The sequence below is a fragment of the Podarcis muralis genome, chromosome 3 (assembly GCF_964188315.1).
Source record: "Podarcis muralis chromosome 3, rPodMur119.hap1.1, whole genome shotgun sequence".
NCBI lineage: Eukaryota > Metazoa > Chordata > Lepidosauria > Squamata > Lacertidae > Podarcis > Podarcis muralis.
This window is the reverse complement of record NC_135657.1, coordinates 40,361,461-40,378,683: the sequence shown is the minus strand read 5'-3', so window position 1 is coordinate 40,378,683 and position 17,223 is coordinate 40,361,461. Positions and strand designations below refer to the sequence as shown.

Here is a 17,223-nt window from a genome sequence, read left to right as displayed (position 1 = left end):
AACTCTTTCAAAACTATATAGCCAGTCAGGGCATGTGCTACTTCAGCAAAGATCATACCACTCTGCCTGGTTGGCTAAGAACACCTCCACTCATCCCCCTCTTGGCTAGTTGACTTATACACACAAACAGAATTAAGTTGCACATGGAATGATCTCTGCTGTTTCACTTCCAACAGGATAGGAATGTGGTGGTTCTGATCCAAGCTGTTTTCAGAAGATGGTTGCATTCCACAAGAACTGTCTTTTCAGGTGCTGTGAGGTACCATCTTGTCCCTATGCTCATTCCATGCAGGGAGTGGTTGTGTAAGTTCAGTGCCATCGCTGAAGGTGCCTGTGCAATGCTTTCCCCCAGTAAGGTGGTGGAGAATCCGAATCAGCACCAGCACCAGTTCTGATGGAAATTACCGTATTTTTTGCTCTATAAGACTCACTTTTTCCGTCCTAAAAAGTAAGTGCGTCTTATGGAGCGAATGCAGGCTGCGCAGCTATCCCAGAAGCCAGAACAGCAAGAGCGATTGCTGCTTTCACTGCGCAGCGATCCCTCTTGCTGTTCTGGCTTCTGAGATTCAGAATATTTTTTTCTTGTTTTCCTCCTCCAAAAACTAGGTGCGTCTTGTGGTCTGGTGCATCTTATATAGCGAAAAATACAATAAATGGGAGAGAAAGAGACAGAATTCATATCCTGACTAGAGACCTCAGCTTGCGATGTAGTCACAACTGTGAGACGAACCATTGTTTGCAATGCTTACTCGGTCTAAGCTTTCATTCAAATAGTTTTACAACATAATCAGATCGATGCATTGTAGCCCATGTACTCATTCAGCTTCTCTCACGGTCTCACTATATAGGCACCAGAACCTCATATAAACAATGAGATATTCAGTGTTTTTCTCACATACTGTATTTCATTAGGGTGTGAAGAACCCCAGTCAATTCATTTCTTTGTATGTTGTGTAAAGACCTTATGTAATTGCAAGGTAGAAGGCTGTTCTACATGCCATTTGGTGGCACTTTGTACACAGATAGATATTTTTTTTGTCTGAAACCGTGCCAAGCTCTGCTTTAATCTTTCTGAGCACATTTTAGTTTGAAGAACAGCCAACCACACCCATCTTGACAGACCTAAATAATGTGTTCCTTTAACAAAAGGGAAAACCAAAATTAAGCTATCTTTTCTGAGATGTTGTTTCCGGCATATGAAGTAAATGATGTATTTGACATAATTTTTAATCCTTCAAGGGATATATTAAGAGCCAAGTATCAGTGGGACTTTAAAGTAGGTTCTTTCTAGTAAAGCTAGATGGGGGGAAACGCTTCATTCCGCATGTTCATATTAAATAACCCACATTCCTGACTCTGAAACAATCTGCAAAACATCAACCAAAAGATCCCAAATGACTTTTATAGTCTGCCTGCTCAGAATAGCTGGTATAGCAAATTTGGAAATCCACGTGCCCAAAACAAATGGTTTATTTGCCTCATGCAATTAGGTGATAGGCTGTCTTAACTTAGGGCTGTGTTGTTACTGCATTCTTTTTTCCTTCTTTTTTTAAGGGTGTGGGAGAAAGTTTGCATAACTAACAGCGCAAGCCTAACCATCTCTACAAAGAAGTAAGTCCTACTGAATTCAATAGGATTTACTAACCTCAGAGTATGTCTAGGATTACAGCCTAGGGCGACATGTAATCCCATATCCACTTCCCTATAAGTAGGGATGGGGAAGAAATTTGATTCCATTAACAATTAAAGGCAAATATACCTAATCTACACTTTCTGAAACAAATATATGAAGTGAAAAACACAAATCCTTCGAAATTCATCCTTCTGCAATGAACTAATAACTTGGAAGGATTCAATCCATAAAGGATTAATAACTTGGAAGGATGTGATGCAAACACAGCCTTGCTGGTGCACTCTCACCCCAAAAAATGCAAGAAGAAGTGTGGGTTTATTTATGATGTGTCTCTCTGGGAGAAGTGAGATTGGCATCCTTAACTTCTCTCAAGGGCAAGTGCTGGAAAGGAGAAACACTTTCCTCTCTTTCGGACTTTGGTACTCTTCATTTGGGCTACAATCCAGCAAATCACTTCAGTCCGTCTAAAAACCCACAGCGTGCTCAGCGCAAACAGTTATCACATGGCCATATCCTGTGGCTTTCAGCTGCTGAAATGATAAGGAAGCCACTTTATTTGCCAACAACTCATGCGTGCAAGAACTTAATAAGAATGCATTTCTGCTCTACAAGTCCAATGTGTTGACACAGGGGAACAAAAACAAAACAAAACAAGAAACCCGCTTCCAGTCTGCCAAACCACATATGTTGGCAGCTTACAGCCTAAGAGATAACAAAAGCCTATTCAAAAGACTTGGCAGTTTCTGGCAGGCTACTACACCTTGAGTTTATCACGCCAGTCACGCTATGCTGGCTATGCTGGCTTAGCTTAGTATAGCATCACCTTTCAGAACTCGGGCCCTGATTTTTGTCTTTCACATCTCTGAAACTTCAAAAGTTTGGGGAAAATATGACAGCAGACTGTGACCATTAATGTAGGGATGAATTCTTTTCGAAGCTTATTATGTATTCTTTAGCAAGGCATCGTTCACACATTGCATAGGTTGGGATGCTGTACTCTGCTGATATTTACTGGGGACTTGTTGAAGAACTGTGCCCTTAATGTTTAGTTTTCCATTTGGGCCATTTTTTTCAGGATATGAGGGCAATGGTTTCACAATGCTGTTGCCATCACAACTAGTAGTCATTGATAGTCTTATCCTCTGTGAATTTCTCTAGCTGCCAAAGGCAGATATATTGGCCCCTACTCCAATTGCATCGTGCTATTTGTTCTCATTTTTACAATTAAGTAGTCTTGTGTGGTTTAAAAATAGCTATTTATATGCCACAAGAAACTTAGTTTAAAAAACAAGAAAGGGTGTGTTTTTGCCTTTAGAGTATAACTCATTTATAACTTTACCTGTGTGGCAGTTCATGCATTAATGAGTTCATTATATTTATGCACCTTTGCATTGGAACATACTTCAAAATCAAAATGGAATTTGTCTCTAGGCTCAAAAGGTGTTGCTTAAATAGTATATTAAAAGTTGGTTTAACACCACAAGACTGTGGTTAACATTTTATAAGTATACCCTAGCAGCAGGCAGATATTATAGAGCAAACATAGTATGTTGCACTGATAATGAGGCAGATGTTTCTCTCAAACAAACATTATGAATCTATTTAACCCATATCCTACTGATGAAGACAAACTCATCTGCTTGGATTTCCTTAGGAAGTACAGTGGTACCTTGGGTTACAAACACCTCAGGTTACAAAGACTCCACTAACCCGGAAGTAGTACCTCGAGTTAAGAACTTTAACGCAGGATGAGAACAGGAATTACGCACTGGCAGCGCAGCGGCAGCAGGAGGCCCCATTAGCTAAAGCGGTACCTCAAGTTAAGAATGGTTTCAGGTTAAGAACGGACCTCCAGAACAAATTAAGTTCGTAACCAGAGGTACCATTGTATCATGAATGGAAGTTACAAAGAAGGATCATCGCAGATTGTGGGTATTGTTTTAGAAACGTTATACCAAAGCAATTTTTCAAAAGCAAGGGAGGACTCAAAATATTTTAGCAAAGAGTCAGAATGATATTGGAGGTTGGAGAGAAAGTGTTGGACTAGGATGAAGAGACCCGGGTTCAAATCCTCATTCAGCCATGAAACTTACAGGGTGACTTGGGCCTCAGTCTCAACTTCCTCACAGGGCTGGTGTGAGGATAAAATGTGAGTAGGGGAGAACCACATATGCTGCCTTCATATGCTTGGATGAAAGACATTGCCCTGTGGAACGCCCTCCCATCAGATGTCAAGGAGATAAACAACTGCATGACTTTTAGAAGACATCTGAAGGCAGCCCTGTATAGGGAAGTTTTTAATGTATGTCTTACTGTGTTTTTATATTTTGTTGGAAGCCCTTAGAGTGACTGGGATAACCCTGTCAGATGGGCAGAGTACAGATAATAAAATTGTTGTTGTTCTTGTTGTTGTTAATAATAATAATAATATTGTTAACAACAACAATGAAGTACTTACAACCAGCGCTATTTTTCTAGAAGAAGAGATGCCGGAACTCACCATGAACTCACCTTATGTTCTTAGAATGGCAATAACACACACCTGAGAGGTGCCGGAACTGAATTCCAGTAAGTTCTGACTAAAAAAAAAAGCCCTGCTTACAACTAATATACAACTTTGCAAAGAAAAGAAAAGAAAAGGTCAGTTGTTTAGCTTTTAAAGTATGGATTCAGATTCTGCCATTTTTTTCGCTTTTCAGTGCCTCTGGTAATCCCTGCTGTGACATGGGCAGGGGGCGTAGGTTCCACTACAAAGCCCCTGCCTCTAGATGTCATAAGGATTGTTGCCCAGCTTGTACACTGAATCCAGACTTCAGTTTATTTTGCGCAAAATAACCTGAAGTCCCATCACCTACTATACAAAGCCATGAATGGGATGGGTTTTACCCAATGCAAATAGCAGGCACAGAGTTCCCAATCTGAATTCAGACCATAGTGAAGAACAGGGGTTAAAGCCCAACTACCTCAAATAGTTGGCTCCCAGTTCAGATCATGTCCCCTACACTGGTGATTTGTATAAAAACAAAACCCTGGAATTAGCCATGATCCTTGGATTCCAGCAACTGCTAGAAGATTCTAAATTGTGGTGCAGAGTCTATGGCAGAATCATTCACACACAGCTCCGAGCCACACATGGAATTATACAGTATCATGTAAAAAAACAAGAAACTTCCATTCAACTAGAGTCTGCAGCTGAACAGCACCAGAAATATGCTTGAATTGCACTTTCTTAAACCACCTTCACTCAAGGAATTTATTTGACTTTCTGCTTTCCTTCAGGGGGAAAAATTAATACCCAAACAATAAGAGTAGTCTGTCTCTTTGCTCGATTTCTAACTAGCCGTGAAAAACATGGGTCCAGGTTGAAGTTTTGGCTTTTTGTGTGTGTGCAGATGTGCAATTAGTTCTGGGTTTCAAGCAACACTGACTGAGCTTCAGATCCTGATGTTTAATTTTATGGCTTTGAAGTGGAACATGCAGATACAACTGGGTGGTTCATCGGAACAGCATGGATCTAGATCCAGACGATACCCCCTTGTTTCTCCTCAGAAAAATGTATTGGTCATGAAATTATCTGAACCAAACCAACAAAGCAAGAGTTTCTGTAAAATTGCTCAAAACCAAAGCAGATTTTGGCCCTGCGGACTATGCAGGTGACTAGGCCATTTACCCCTTTAACTATCACCAGCTTCCAACTCAAAAAGGTATTGTGTATTAAATCAGATGGACAGTATTAAATTAAATCTTGTGCTAGCTAGGGTTGGGGGAGGGGAACCCAGAACAGATTTAGTGTGCAGGGGCAGGAGAGGAGAACACCCCAAAGAACAAGACTGCTACCTCAAGGATCACAACCAAGACCGGGGCCAGTATATAGTTTCAATGTCAACACAGGGGAAGCAGAAGTCAAAGAAACTGTACTTAAAATTCCTCTGTATTTAAAAAAAAAAATGATTTGCAGCCTAGCAGAAGGTTGGGTTGAGGAAAACTGTGCGAGATCAAAAGCGACCAAAAATAGTATATAATCTCCAGTAGGTGTGTCAGGCCTTTCTGGATTATGGCCAATGTGTTTAGAATTGGGGTGTAAAACATTGTTACTTACTTGGCAGCCTTAAGGATAGCTTAAAAAGAACAAGTAGTAAACTGGAGACTGAGCACAATTATCTCTTACCTGACCAACTTGTGCAACTACCCAAGCTTTTGAGTTTCACAAAATTTCCAGCACACACATGACGTCTGTGAAACTTGGTGGTTTCACAGCAGCATAAGTTGGTCTAAAACAAGGCACCCAGCTGTGTCTGCCTGCCAGCAGAATGGACTTCCGTGAGTGTCTCAAACTGGCTTCAGAGAGGAGACGATCCTGAGCAGAATGGGGGGCATGTGTGGGGCTGCTGAAGCAGGAGAGGAAAAGGAAGTCCCATTGAGCAAGTGGACTTCTGTTTGCAAGATGTTGGCTATCACACATAAGAACATAAGGAGATCCCTGCTGGAACAGACCAAAGGCCTATCTAGTCCAGCATCCTGTTCTCATGGTAGGCACACAGATGATTAAGAACAGAGGCCCTCAGGCAGAATCTGAATTCACGAGCACTCTCCCCCTTATAATTACAGCAAGTGGTATACCTCTGATAGTGGAGGTATCTTGTAGCACAGCCATGGTGGCTAGTAGACATCAATAGCCTCATCCTCCATGAATTCAATGCCATTTCAGTTGGTGCTCATCACTACCTCTTGTGAGAGTGATTTTCATAGTTTAACTAAGGTAAAAGGTAAAGGACCCCTGGACGGTTAAGTCCAGTCAAAGGCGACTCTGGGGTTGTGGCGCTCATCTCGCTTTCAGGCTGAGGAAGCCAGTGTTTGTCCACAGACAGTTTTCTGGGTCATGTGGCCAGCATGACTAAACCGCTACTGGCGCATGGAAGACTGTGATGAGTGCCAGAACGCACAGAAATGCTGTTTACCTTCCTGCCGCTATGCGTAGTTTAACTATACTCTCCAGCATTCAGTTTTATTGGATGGTGCAGGTTCTAATATTACGAGAGAGGGAGAAAAACTGCTCCCTATCCACTTCATGCACCTCTATCATGCCTCCCCTTACCCACTTTCCCCCTAAACTTAAAAGCCCCTAAAAACATTCGTTTACTGTTTCCTTTTTGTTTTAATGACTTTCATTGGACTGATGTTATTGTGCTGCTGTGATCTCTGCTTTTATTAAGCTGGATGCTGTTTTCATCTTATCACTGTTTGATTTTATTGTGTGTTTGATTTTATGTGTGTTTTTTAATTATGATTTTTTAAAAATAATGCTGCAATTTATGCATATTATTGTAAGCTGACTTGTAAGAAAGTTTTTTTTCTAAAATGCAGAATATAAAAATATTCAGTTAAGCATAAGTAAATGTGGATTTAAAAAATGAGGATTGATGAAATATTAATTAATTTTGACAAACTTTCAACTTAATAGGCAGGGGTAGGGGAAAAGACGTTTCCAGAATGACCAGTACCTGATATATTTGCCTCTTTTGTGAGAGCCGTAATTCATCAAGGCCTTTTATGCAAAGAACAAATCCACTACTGAATACTAGAACTGCCGATCTTCATTATCCAGCAAAAGCGGAAACAAAGACTGCAGAACAGCAGAGCAGAAGCTCAGCTGTCTCCAAAGAAAATTTGACCCACAGCCTTGGATGTGGGTGACTAGCAGCGAATGAAGAAAAGTCAAGCTCCAGTAACTTTTAATGACAGATCTTGTTAGGGTTAAAAAAACAGCACTGCCCTCATGCTGTGATTAAATGTGAACAGGAACTCATCATCTCAACCATTCCAGGTTGCAGCATTGTGAACAGGCTTGTTTCCATCTAAATTAATCATTCTAAGCTACTCAGCAACAGGGGCCTGGGTACACAAAGCAGCGTGAGACAGAAAACTCACTGCAGGCTGCCAAATTGTAGCATAATAAATTATTGCTGCTTTGCCATTTTCGCCTGCCTGCCGAATCAAGCCTGCTCTGTCCAGTTCCCCTTTTGCTCCAAAGAACAGGATCCAAACTGGGTCAAGCCAGGAAATGATATGCCTCTATAATTTATTTATTTTATTAGTTTTCCAATATACTCCCAATAATAACCAAATTATAACAATTCCCAAATTATACAATTATGAAAATGTCAATCAACTTCCAATTAATACATTTTAGTTAAAGCAGCTCCCTACCTGATGGTTTTTGGGTGCATTTCTGATCTTGTATCACTGAGTTCCATAATCTTAATTAAGGTCATTTACATTTCAGTTATAATAATAATCCCTTAGTCAACAGCTACATAATGATTTCCATTCATGATGTTGCAATATATAAATTTATAAAGCTTCAAGTGAGGAACTCAAACAATTATTTTTATTCTGCTCTGTGTGTAAAAACTGTTATATTCATGGAGATTCTTCCTGTCCATATATGGTGTTGCCTCTTTCACTTCCTAGCTGTTGTTTTCTCCCATCATGGCTTGGGGCGGAACTGAAACTTGAAGTTTCTCAGATGTCTTATTTCTCCATCCCTTGCTTCAATGTCTCCAAACAAGTGACAGTCTGCTATAAACCATTCTTTCTCACTAGTAAAACATGTTGCAGATCTTCACCATTTTCCCCTCAGCTTAGGAAAAGATAGGCAGTTTTTGAATGTGTTGAAGATTTAATACTCCTTTCTAACTCCCAGAATCTCTGCAGCGTTCTTATCACAACCCCCAAATTCTTTTCCTTCCAGCAAGAGATTTATGGCCCAATTAAACTTCATCTTAGATTACACTCTGTCAGTAGCACACAAAAATCTCAGTCTCTTTTTCCTTGTCTGTTGTTTTCAAACGTAGGTGAGGAAATTACTCTGTCTTTCCAACAGTCATACATGATCTTCCCCTCCTCCTCCTTTCTTCATTTCAGATCACACAGTTTCCATTTTTGCTTGTTAATATCAATATTACTCCAATGTCCCTTCCTCACTAGTAAATATATTTTTATCCTATATTCCGGAGGGGGTTGCCAAATCATAAATATATAAAAGAAACTTGGAATAAACAAACCGTGGGCTTCCTCCTCCCCAAATAACTTTCACGCCAAAGAAAATATTATCTCAATTCAAACCTTTGATCCATGTAGCTGGTATATTTGGCAGTATATTGTTTCAACCCTTTCCCATCACATGCCAGTTTTTTAAAGCCAGTTAAGGATCCAATTAAATGGAGAACCTCTGCTTCTTAATGGTGGTATAGGAGGGTTTTTGCCAGGCAAAGTGCTTTAGTACTCTGTGCCTCTCTGCCTCCCACATTCCATGCCAAAGCGAGAGCCAGGAACCAAGATGAACTGCGAGTGAAGCCCATCCCCCCCATCCCTGGGGGGAAGTTGCAAGGATGATTTACTCTCTCTCATCCCTGTTTTTCATTCACCGATGATCCCCTGCTGTTGTGGGGGCTGCTTCCATTAAGGCAGGTGGGACCGGAAGCCCGGAAAGGATATGCCTCAAACTGGCAAACGCACTACAAACAAAACATTCCTCCACTAACTCAAATACTTAAAAAGCCAGTGTGACCCAATATATACTAACTTGGTGGGAGGCCGGAGTTCACATCCCAGTTCACTCCAGGATTCATCACGTGGTCTTAGAAAAACCTTTATCTTGCTGGTGTAGGGCTGTACACTTCAGCTGTACAGCTGAATAATAATGATGACTTTCCTCCTTCCAAAGGCTATTGTGAGGGTGAGGGTGAGGGTGATAGGAATGGCAAAGTGCTTTGCACACAGAGAGACAATTCATACATTAGGCAGACAACATGTTAACCACTGGCGCAGGGGAGAGGTGGGCTTCCATGATTGCAGCAGTAATATTTGGTTGGCTGGACCATGAGGTCCAATATGTCACTGTCTTAGAAAGTAATCACTGACTGCTGCAGTGTAGAGCTTTTGACTTGCACACAGCAGGAGTGTTCGGCTGGGTCTCATCAACTTGACCTTCATTCTCTCACCTGGACATATAAAGGCAGTTTCCCACCCTTGCGGTTTCCCAAAGTTTAGACATTTCTCTCCATGTTGGCCCTAAATTAACCTAAATTCCAAGCACATTAGACATTGAAAGCATTGTGCAAATCTTTGCCTTTGGGTTTGGAGTTGATTAGTCTAGAGAGAAAGCAAGTTCTGAAGCTGTTGAGGAGCCACCAAAAATAAGTTCTGGTATCTTGTTTATGCTGACGATATCTTTTGAATACAAAGCACTACCCAAAGGTCATTCTCAGTTGTGTGGTAGTGAACTTAGTGCAATATTGTTGAAGCAAGTCTGTTATATATTGATAAATGTAAACTCTTCAATTATTATTTGCTGATGTTCAATTTTACTGTTTACTATTAGATTTTAGTGGATTATTGAACATTGCCTTATTTGATATAAGTTGTTTATTTTAAAGTTATTGTGACTTTTTTATTTTGGATCAGATGGTTACTAGTAATGTTTGCTATTTTATTATGTTTTTATATGTATTGGAAGCTGCCCAGAGTGGCGGGATAGAAATAAATAATGATGATGATGATGATGATGATGATGATGGAGTCAACAACAAAGGGTTGACTCTAGAGCTAATAAATCAATTTAATTAATTTAACCAGTATGTTAATCACCTAAAGGCATAATCCTATACACACTTGCCTGTGAGTAAGTCCTCTTGAACTCAGTGAGATTTGCTTCTAACACAGGATTGTACCATTAAGTATTTAATCAACCTAAATTAGTCAAATTAACTGCAGATTAAAATTTGTCTCTATAGGAGAATGCCTTAAACGAAGTCAGAACAACGGTCACTTTAGTACAACATTGTCTATAATACTTTTGGGGAACATTGCTACGTGGAGATGCTAGGAATTGAACCTGTAACCTTCTGGGTACAAAGCAGGTTTTCTGCCACTGAATTACAGCCCTTCCCCTTAATCTTTGGTGCCATGACTGAGCAACATACCATTGTGTAGCCCACATAGTATGCTAGTTCCTTCCTACATGTTAAAGACAGCTTTTCTATCCAGTTTGTAATTTGAATTAGGTAATATTTCAGGACAGAAAGACTGTGGGTTTCCTTCCAACTATATGAACTATGCAAATGAAGTGCTCAGTCGGCATATTTTATTTATTTATTTTTCAAACTTCAGTGGCCGCCTGTGAAATGGCCTCCCTTCAGATGTCAAAGAAATAAATAATTATACAACTTCCCATAGACATTTGAAAATAAAACCAATTAGCAGCTCAGATTATAACCTGAAGCATAAGTTAGAAAACTTTCTTTAAAAGTGACGAGCTGTACAAAAGATTATTAAAAGGTCAGGGTCATTAAAAGGTTTTCACTTGCTACCTAAAAGACCATAGAGAAAGTGTTAGGCTCTTAATGTTCTGCTAGCTATATGTGGAAGAAGAAGACAGTTTTCCAGGTAACCTGGTCTCAAGTCCTTAAGGGTTTTGAAGGTTAAAGCAAGCACTTCAAATTGGTCTCAGAAACATCACTGACATTGATTTTTATCCCATTTTTACCCTGGTATGTTACTGTAATGCTCACTGGAAGACATCGTGAAGCTGAGGCTCCAACACTTTGGCCACCTCATGAGAAGAGGTGATGCTGGGAAAGATGGAGGGCACAAGGAGAAGGGGACGACAGAGGACGAGATGGTTGGACAGTGTTCTCAAAGCTACAAACATGAGTCTGACCAAACTGCGGGAGGCAGTGGAAGACAGAAGTGCCTGGCGTGCTCTGGTCCATGGGGTCACGAAGAGTCGGACACGACTAAACGACTAAACAACAACAACAACAACAACTTACTGTAATGATGTCTATTCCCAATTCCCAAAATGATCAAAGAGAAAACATTAAAGAGACTCTTTCCTTCTACAATGAGCAGTTAATTTCATTTAGCAATTTGTAAATTATTTCACATTTTAAGGGAAATTATTCTAGTCCAAAAATATTCTTCAAAAGACTGATATTATTAGTATGTTGGCAATATGTACATTTAAATTTAACTGATGAATCGAAATCAGATTATTAATTAAAACACAATACAAAACTTCTAACTTGCTACATTTTGCTACTTAAAAATCAATCAATCAAAGTTTTCATTATTTTTGCTATGTTGTCAGGAAGCAAGTTAGCACTGTTTCATAAAACAGCTCACTCTGGATGAAACTGACAAGTTTCTGAATATAACTCAGGACCAGCTTTTAGAAACCCACTCCTTTCAATAGATGGATAAGCACAAACCTTTTAATTCACATTTACACTTCTATAAAAGGCTATATTGCATATAAAATATGTCGCTCAAATTATATAATCAGGCAATATGTCTGTTGCCCGATTATATAATCCAGGCAACTGATTATATCCAGGGTTGTGGCACCTGAAACTTTTGTAAGATGGCTATCCGGCAGAATTTTTAAAAAATCAACATGGAAAGACCCATTCAAACATTCAAACTCAACAAACATGGTACAAAAGTGTGATTTCCTAAAATTCTCTGACATTATGGTTTATTGTTAAGGTTGCATTCTTCATACAGCTTACTTCAGTGTAGGGATGAAAATAATTTTTTCTTCTCTCAGTTTCTCATTTCTCCACATTTTGCAGCAAATTCGAAAAAAAACAAATCCTCATGAAAATTCATCAGCATTTTAGTGTGACTATTTCCTAATTAACTTTTTTAAAAAAACTGATGCACACATTTTCGGCAAGCAATTTCCCTGGATATCATGCAGTTTTGTATGTTATTTTCACTAACATCCATTTCTATGCACACTTTCTCCCAATATATGCATTTTTGTAAACATCACAAAATTTAGGTAAGTGTGAATTTTAAAGGATAGCCGTTTTGGTTCTCATACTGTTTCAGAACTTGCAAATTTAAAAAATTCGGCTTTTAATGCATACTGAATAAAATTCATCCTTTATCAGTGACTAAACATGTTCATATGTGTACAAAATCTGATCAATAATAATGGTTTTGAATGCCATTAAAATTGTATCATTGCAAAGACATCTCTCACAAATATCCCATCATTTCAACTCCTACAATCTCCCCCTTATGATAATACTACACTACCCACAAGTCTTCACAGTACACCACAAACCTTGAGACCAATAACAAAAAGTATCAGTGTTAAATGTTTAATGGTTTAATTTTCACACACACCCATAACTAATACTTCATCTAAGGTTCAACAAACAGTTGCTATCATACCACAGGTTTCAAAATTATTTTAAATTGAGAAGAAGGCCCACATTTATCGTCTTGGATGGTGTTTTAATTACTGAGTCCATCCCACATCCCAGTGGCTGGCCTTTTGTTATTAAAAAAAGAGAAAAGAAATGGCTTAATTGTTTTCTGAAGCCCTCATGGAACCCATACATATAAAGCGCTTTTCTTTGGACTTTCAAGACCTACATTTGGAGTTGGCTCGCTACCAGCGCACTCAAGCAGATAGTCACGTAGGTAGCAGCGAGGCCAACGTTGATGAAGTAATCACAGTTGACTGTCTCACTTGCGCTATCCCACAAACATGTCTGCAAACAAAACAAAAAAGAAACTGGGTGAGCGTATTGGTTTTGATTCTGAATTCATTCAGATTGGCCATAGCTGCTTTGGAAAGCAGAGAGACACCTTCACGGACTGTTGCCTACGCCTCGGCACAGCTTTGCAAGAGTCTGTTAGACAAAAACAGAGTCTGATCCAGATACCTTAATAAGCATCCCATCTGTGAGGCCATTGGGATATTTCAAACGACTTTCAACTCTCATTAGTTTAGAAGTTTCCACAGCTATGTCCTTATATTTTGTAACTTCTACAGCCAAACCTCATGGGAAAGTCTCTGAACTGGGTGTGACACTTTTACCCATGGGTCAGCCTTCAGTAATGAGGCCCCAATTGATGGGTCTTTTGCACTTTTCGGCAGTATATGTTTGTAATAACCTTTTGCATTGTGATTTCCCCCTTTTATCCTTGTAATACTCTGGCTTCTGCCATGCAAATCTCATTATTTCTAATAGGCTGCAATTAGGGTCTTCAGGCTGGTGTTCACAGACATTCAGAACTGTTCCAGCTTCAGTGGTTGCCCCCGCCATCGCCACCCCACCCCCCATAGTTATGAAATGCATACACTTGATAAAGATTATTTCTATTACATTTTCAGTTCCTAAATTTTCAATCCCTTTAAAACTTTCTTCAAACCATCTCTAACCAATGAACTTTGTTCACAATTGATTCATGCATAGCCATTTATACAGAGAAGCATATTGACTTAAGAAATTGTGGTTAATTTTTCATTATATGGTGAAATGTTTAATGGTATTTTGCACAAGTTGGATAAATAAAGTTACTTTCCTGTTAGATAGCCCTGAGCAAAACCACATGAAGTAAGTGAATATTTTTAAGAGACAAATAAAGCAATGGTATAAAAGTGATTTATGGTAGTGCATTCCTAGATGTGTCTGCTCAAAACAACTGGCAATCTAGTCTCAGTTCTTGGATCATCTATGGGCAAGGTATGGGGACGATCCAGTCCTTAAAAATATTATTCATTTGATTGGGAAACAACTAATGTGGGTGGCCAACTATATAATAGAAATCATGGAATCCTGAGAGATGAAACTTGCATTATTCAAACTGAGTAATTGTGACATGGCAGGCTGATTTTAAAAATGGAACGGATGTAGAAAGGATTGCTCAAATTAATTAGATAACTGGGGGCTGTGCTCTAACGAAACCAAGCATCAAAATCTGGGGAAGAAAGGAAAGATTACTAGCAAGCTACTCTCAGGCTGTATGCATTGATAACAAGAAAGATAGCAATGTTGTCATTAAAAACTGAAAAGATAAAAGAAAGGCAAATAAAAAAATGGGGGTTTCTCAGAATCCATTTAAAATGCCTCTGAGATATCACAATGTAATTTCAGAAGGATAATTAGAAGTATGTTTGAACAAGAAAGAGAGAAAGAAAGAGAGAGAGAAAGAGAGAGAGAAAGAAAGAAAGAAAGAAAGAAAGAAAGAAAGAAAGAAAGAAAGAAAAGAAAGATTCCACAAGTGTTTAGTTTATTTGCCTCTTGTTTTTTTAGATTTGGAAGTGTTAATTCAGAGCAGCCTAGTATAATATAACACATTATATTAAAGTGATAGTTGCACCCTGCTTCCATAATCTAAGTATCTTATAAAGATGGAGTTCCTTTATTTCCCTCATGGAAATGTGCAAGCTGTACATTTGGCAACGCAAATTTGCCCATCAGGGAGATGTGCAAATTAATTTTTCATGCAGTACCAAGTTTTATGGAGAAAGCATGTCTCGGTTATAATGTGCATGTCTTAATAGTATTGGATTGAGCCCAAGCACCCAATTCTAAACTCCAAATTTTATTGGCCACTAATAAAACAGACCCAAGAAAATTCCTAAACATTGGTCCCAATCATTCCATTAACATTTTAAGTTATTTCCCCAAGAGTTTGTTATCTTTCCTCCATGGTCTTCTTCATCTAGTCCACCTGTACACTAAAGCTTTGAATACTGCTTCTTTGAACTGCTAAATTCGGGGGGGGGGGGGAATGAAAAGTGGTATTATATAAAGTCTCCTGATATCAGGGTTTGCTTCTTTTTAATCACCTGAGTTTGCGATTTGGACATTTCTTCTGGCAAAATGTGTCTGGGAAACCACCATAAGTCCTTGCTTGCTGAAGTCACACATCATAATTAATTATTTCCTCTTTTAATTAGGTCTGCACCATACAATAATTTACTGACAAACAGCTGAACTCATGAATGGATTGCACTGAAAAGTATTGCATTTGAGATGGTGTGGTACAAATACAGAACGTCATGACGGCTGTGGTGTCTGATCTATGATGGCAGTTTCATTCATACATGCCATGGGTAGGCAAACTAAGGCCCAGGGGCTAGATCTGGCCCAATCGCCTTCTAAATGCGGCCCGTGGATGGTCCAGGAATCAGAGTGTTGTTACATGAATAGAATGTGCCCTTTTATTTGAAATGCATCTCTGGGTTATTTGTGGGGCATAGGAATTCGTTCATTTTATTTTTTCAAAATATAGTCCAGCCCCCAACAAGGTCTGAGGGACAGTGGACCGGCTCCCAGCTGAAAAAGTTTGCTGACCCCTGATTACATGCTATCACTTCATGTTGCAGACACTGGGAAAAGAATATGCATGTAGGAACTAACTGAAAGTGGTTAGATTTCTTTTTTAAGTTTTAATTACACAAATGCATAGCAAATTAAAAAAATCCCAGTTTATGATCAGTGATATTCATGTGCCCGTTTTGACACATTTTCTTTTAGGCTGTAATCCTAGGCACATTTACTTGAGAGTAAATCCAGTTAAACTCAATTTAGCTTACTTCTGCAGAGTAAACAAGCCTAGGAAACCCAGCCTGGTGGGCGGGGTACAAATAAATTATTATTATTATTAGATTGTACTATTAATGTTGTATCTATGATATTCACTCTGCCAGTGCCATTTTATTTTAAAGAGAACGATCTGACTATATAGAGTTAATCTGAGCACTTTTAACATTCAATTTTGAAGCGTTTGCATCTTATCTGAACACACATCCAGAAGCCTTTGAATACTGATTATATTTTTAGATTGCAAATAATATAGAAGCTATTAAATGCTATTAGTCTGATCCCACTCACATCTTGGCTTGCTCAAGATTTCACATTAAACCCATTAAACCCAGTTAAGCAATATTTCAAGCAGGGAGAGGTGGGGGAACTGGAAGGCAAAAGTAAGGACTGAATGTCAGTGTCATGGGAAACAAGAAACATTCCAGCTTCCCCATGTCTAAAAAAAAGGCCTCTTTCCCTCATATAACACCGGTATCTGCCATTATTCATTATTTATGTGAGCAGATCAGGAAGCCAAATTTCTCAACACTCTTTGTACAAAGATATAGATCTATGGATATAAAGTTCTTTGTCTCTTTCACCAAAATTCTGCCAGATGCCTGAGCTTACCCCAAATCCCAGCCAGTTTCTTTGTACAGTCTGTTCAGCACCAGTTGAAACGCCCCCCTTCTGCGGCCTCCTGCCTTTCTCATTGAATCATTCATCATCCTGTTTCTCAGAACTGCTTCTGTGTGAATGGCTGAGAATGCAGCCTCTCAGGAAGAGGGGTCTCAAAAAAATTCTACTCAACCTCTGGGTGCCGAGGGGGGGGGAGAGAGAGAGAGAAAGAGAGAGAAAGAAAGAAAGAAAGAAAGAAAGAAAGAAAGAAAGAAAGAGAAAGAAAGAAAGAAAGAAAGAAGAATTCCCTCAATTATCTATCCCCTTTCTTTTATATTAAAAATATTATTTTACTCTATCTTCAATATATAATTTATTTTGCTTAGCATCTTTAAAATCTTCCAGTGAGGTGGGGAGTGGGAAATGGAGACACAGTTCACAGATTCCTATTAACAAGAAGGGGGTGATCCTCTTCAAATAGTGAGGTTAGGTCTACATCTGCACCTTTAAATGCTCCGAACTGCTCTACCACATGTTGTAACTGTGATGGTGATTAATGCTTTCCCTACAGATATACAT

General features: G+C 39.1%; 1 protein-coding gene across 1 annotated transcript in view; it reads right to left on the bottom strand.

Moving 5' to 3' along the window:
- The window catches only part of RNF212 (ring finger protein 212), a 37,484-nt gene extending 20,701 nt beyond the window's left edge, over window positions 1–16,783 (bottom strand). The window contains exons 1-2 of the mRNA XM_077925698.1: window positions 16,657–16,783; window positions 13,082–13,200 (exon numbers count right to left, since the gene is read on the bottom strand). The gene's annotated coding sequence lies outside the window, so the exon portion shown is untranslated. The remainder of the gene's footprint in view (window positions 1–13,081; window positions 13,201–16,656) is intronic.
- Between the last annotated feature and the right edge of the window lie 440 nt (window positions 16,784–17,223).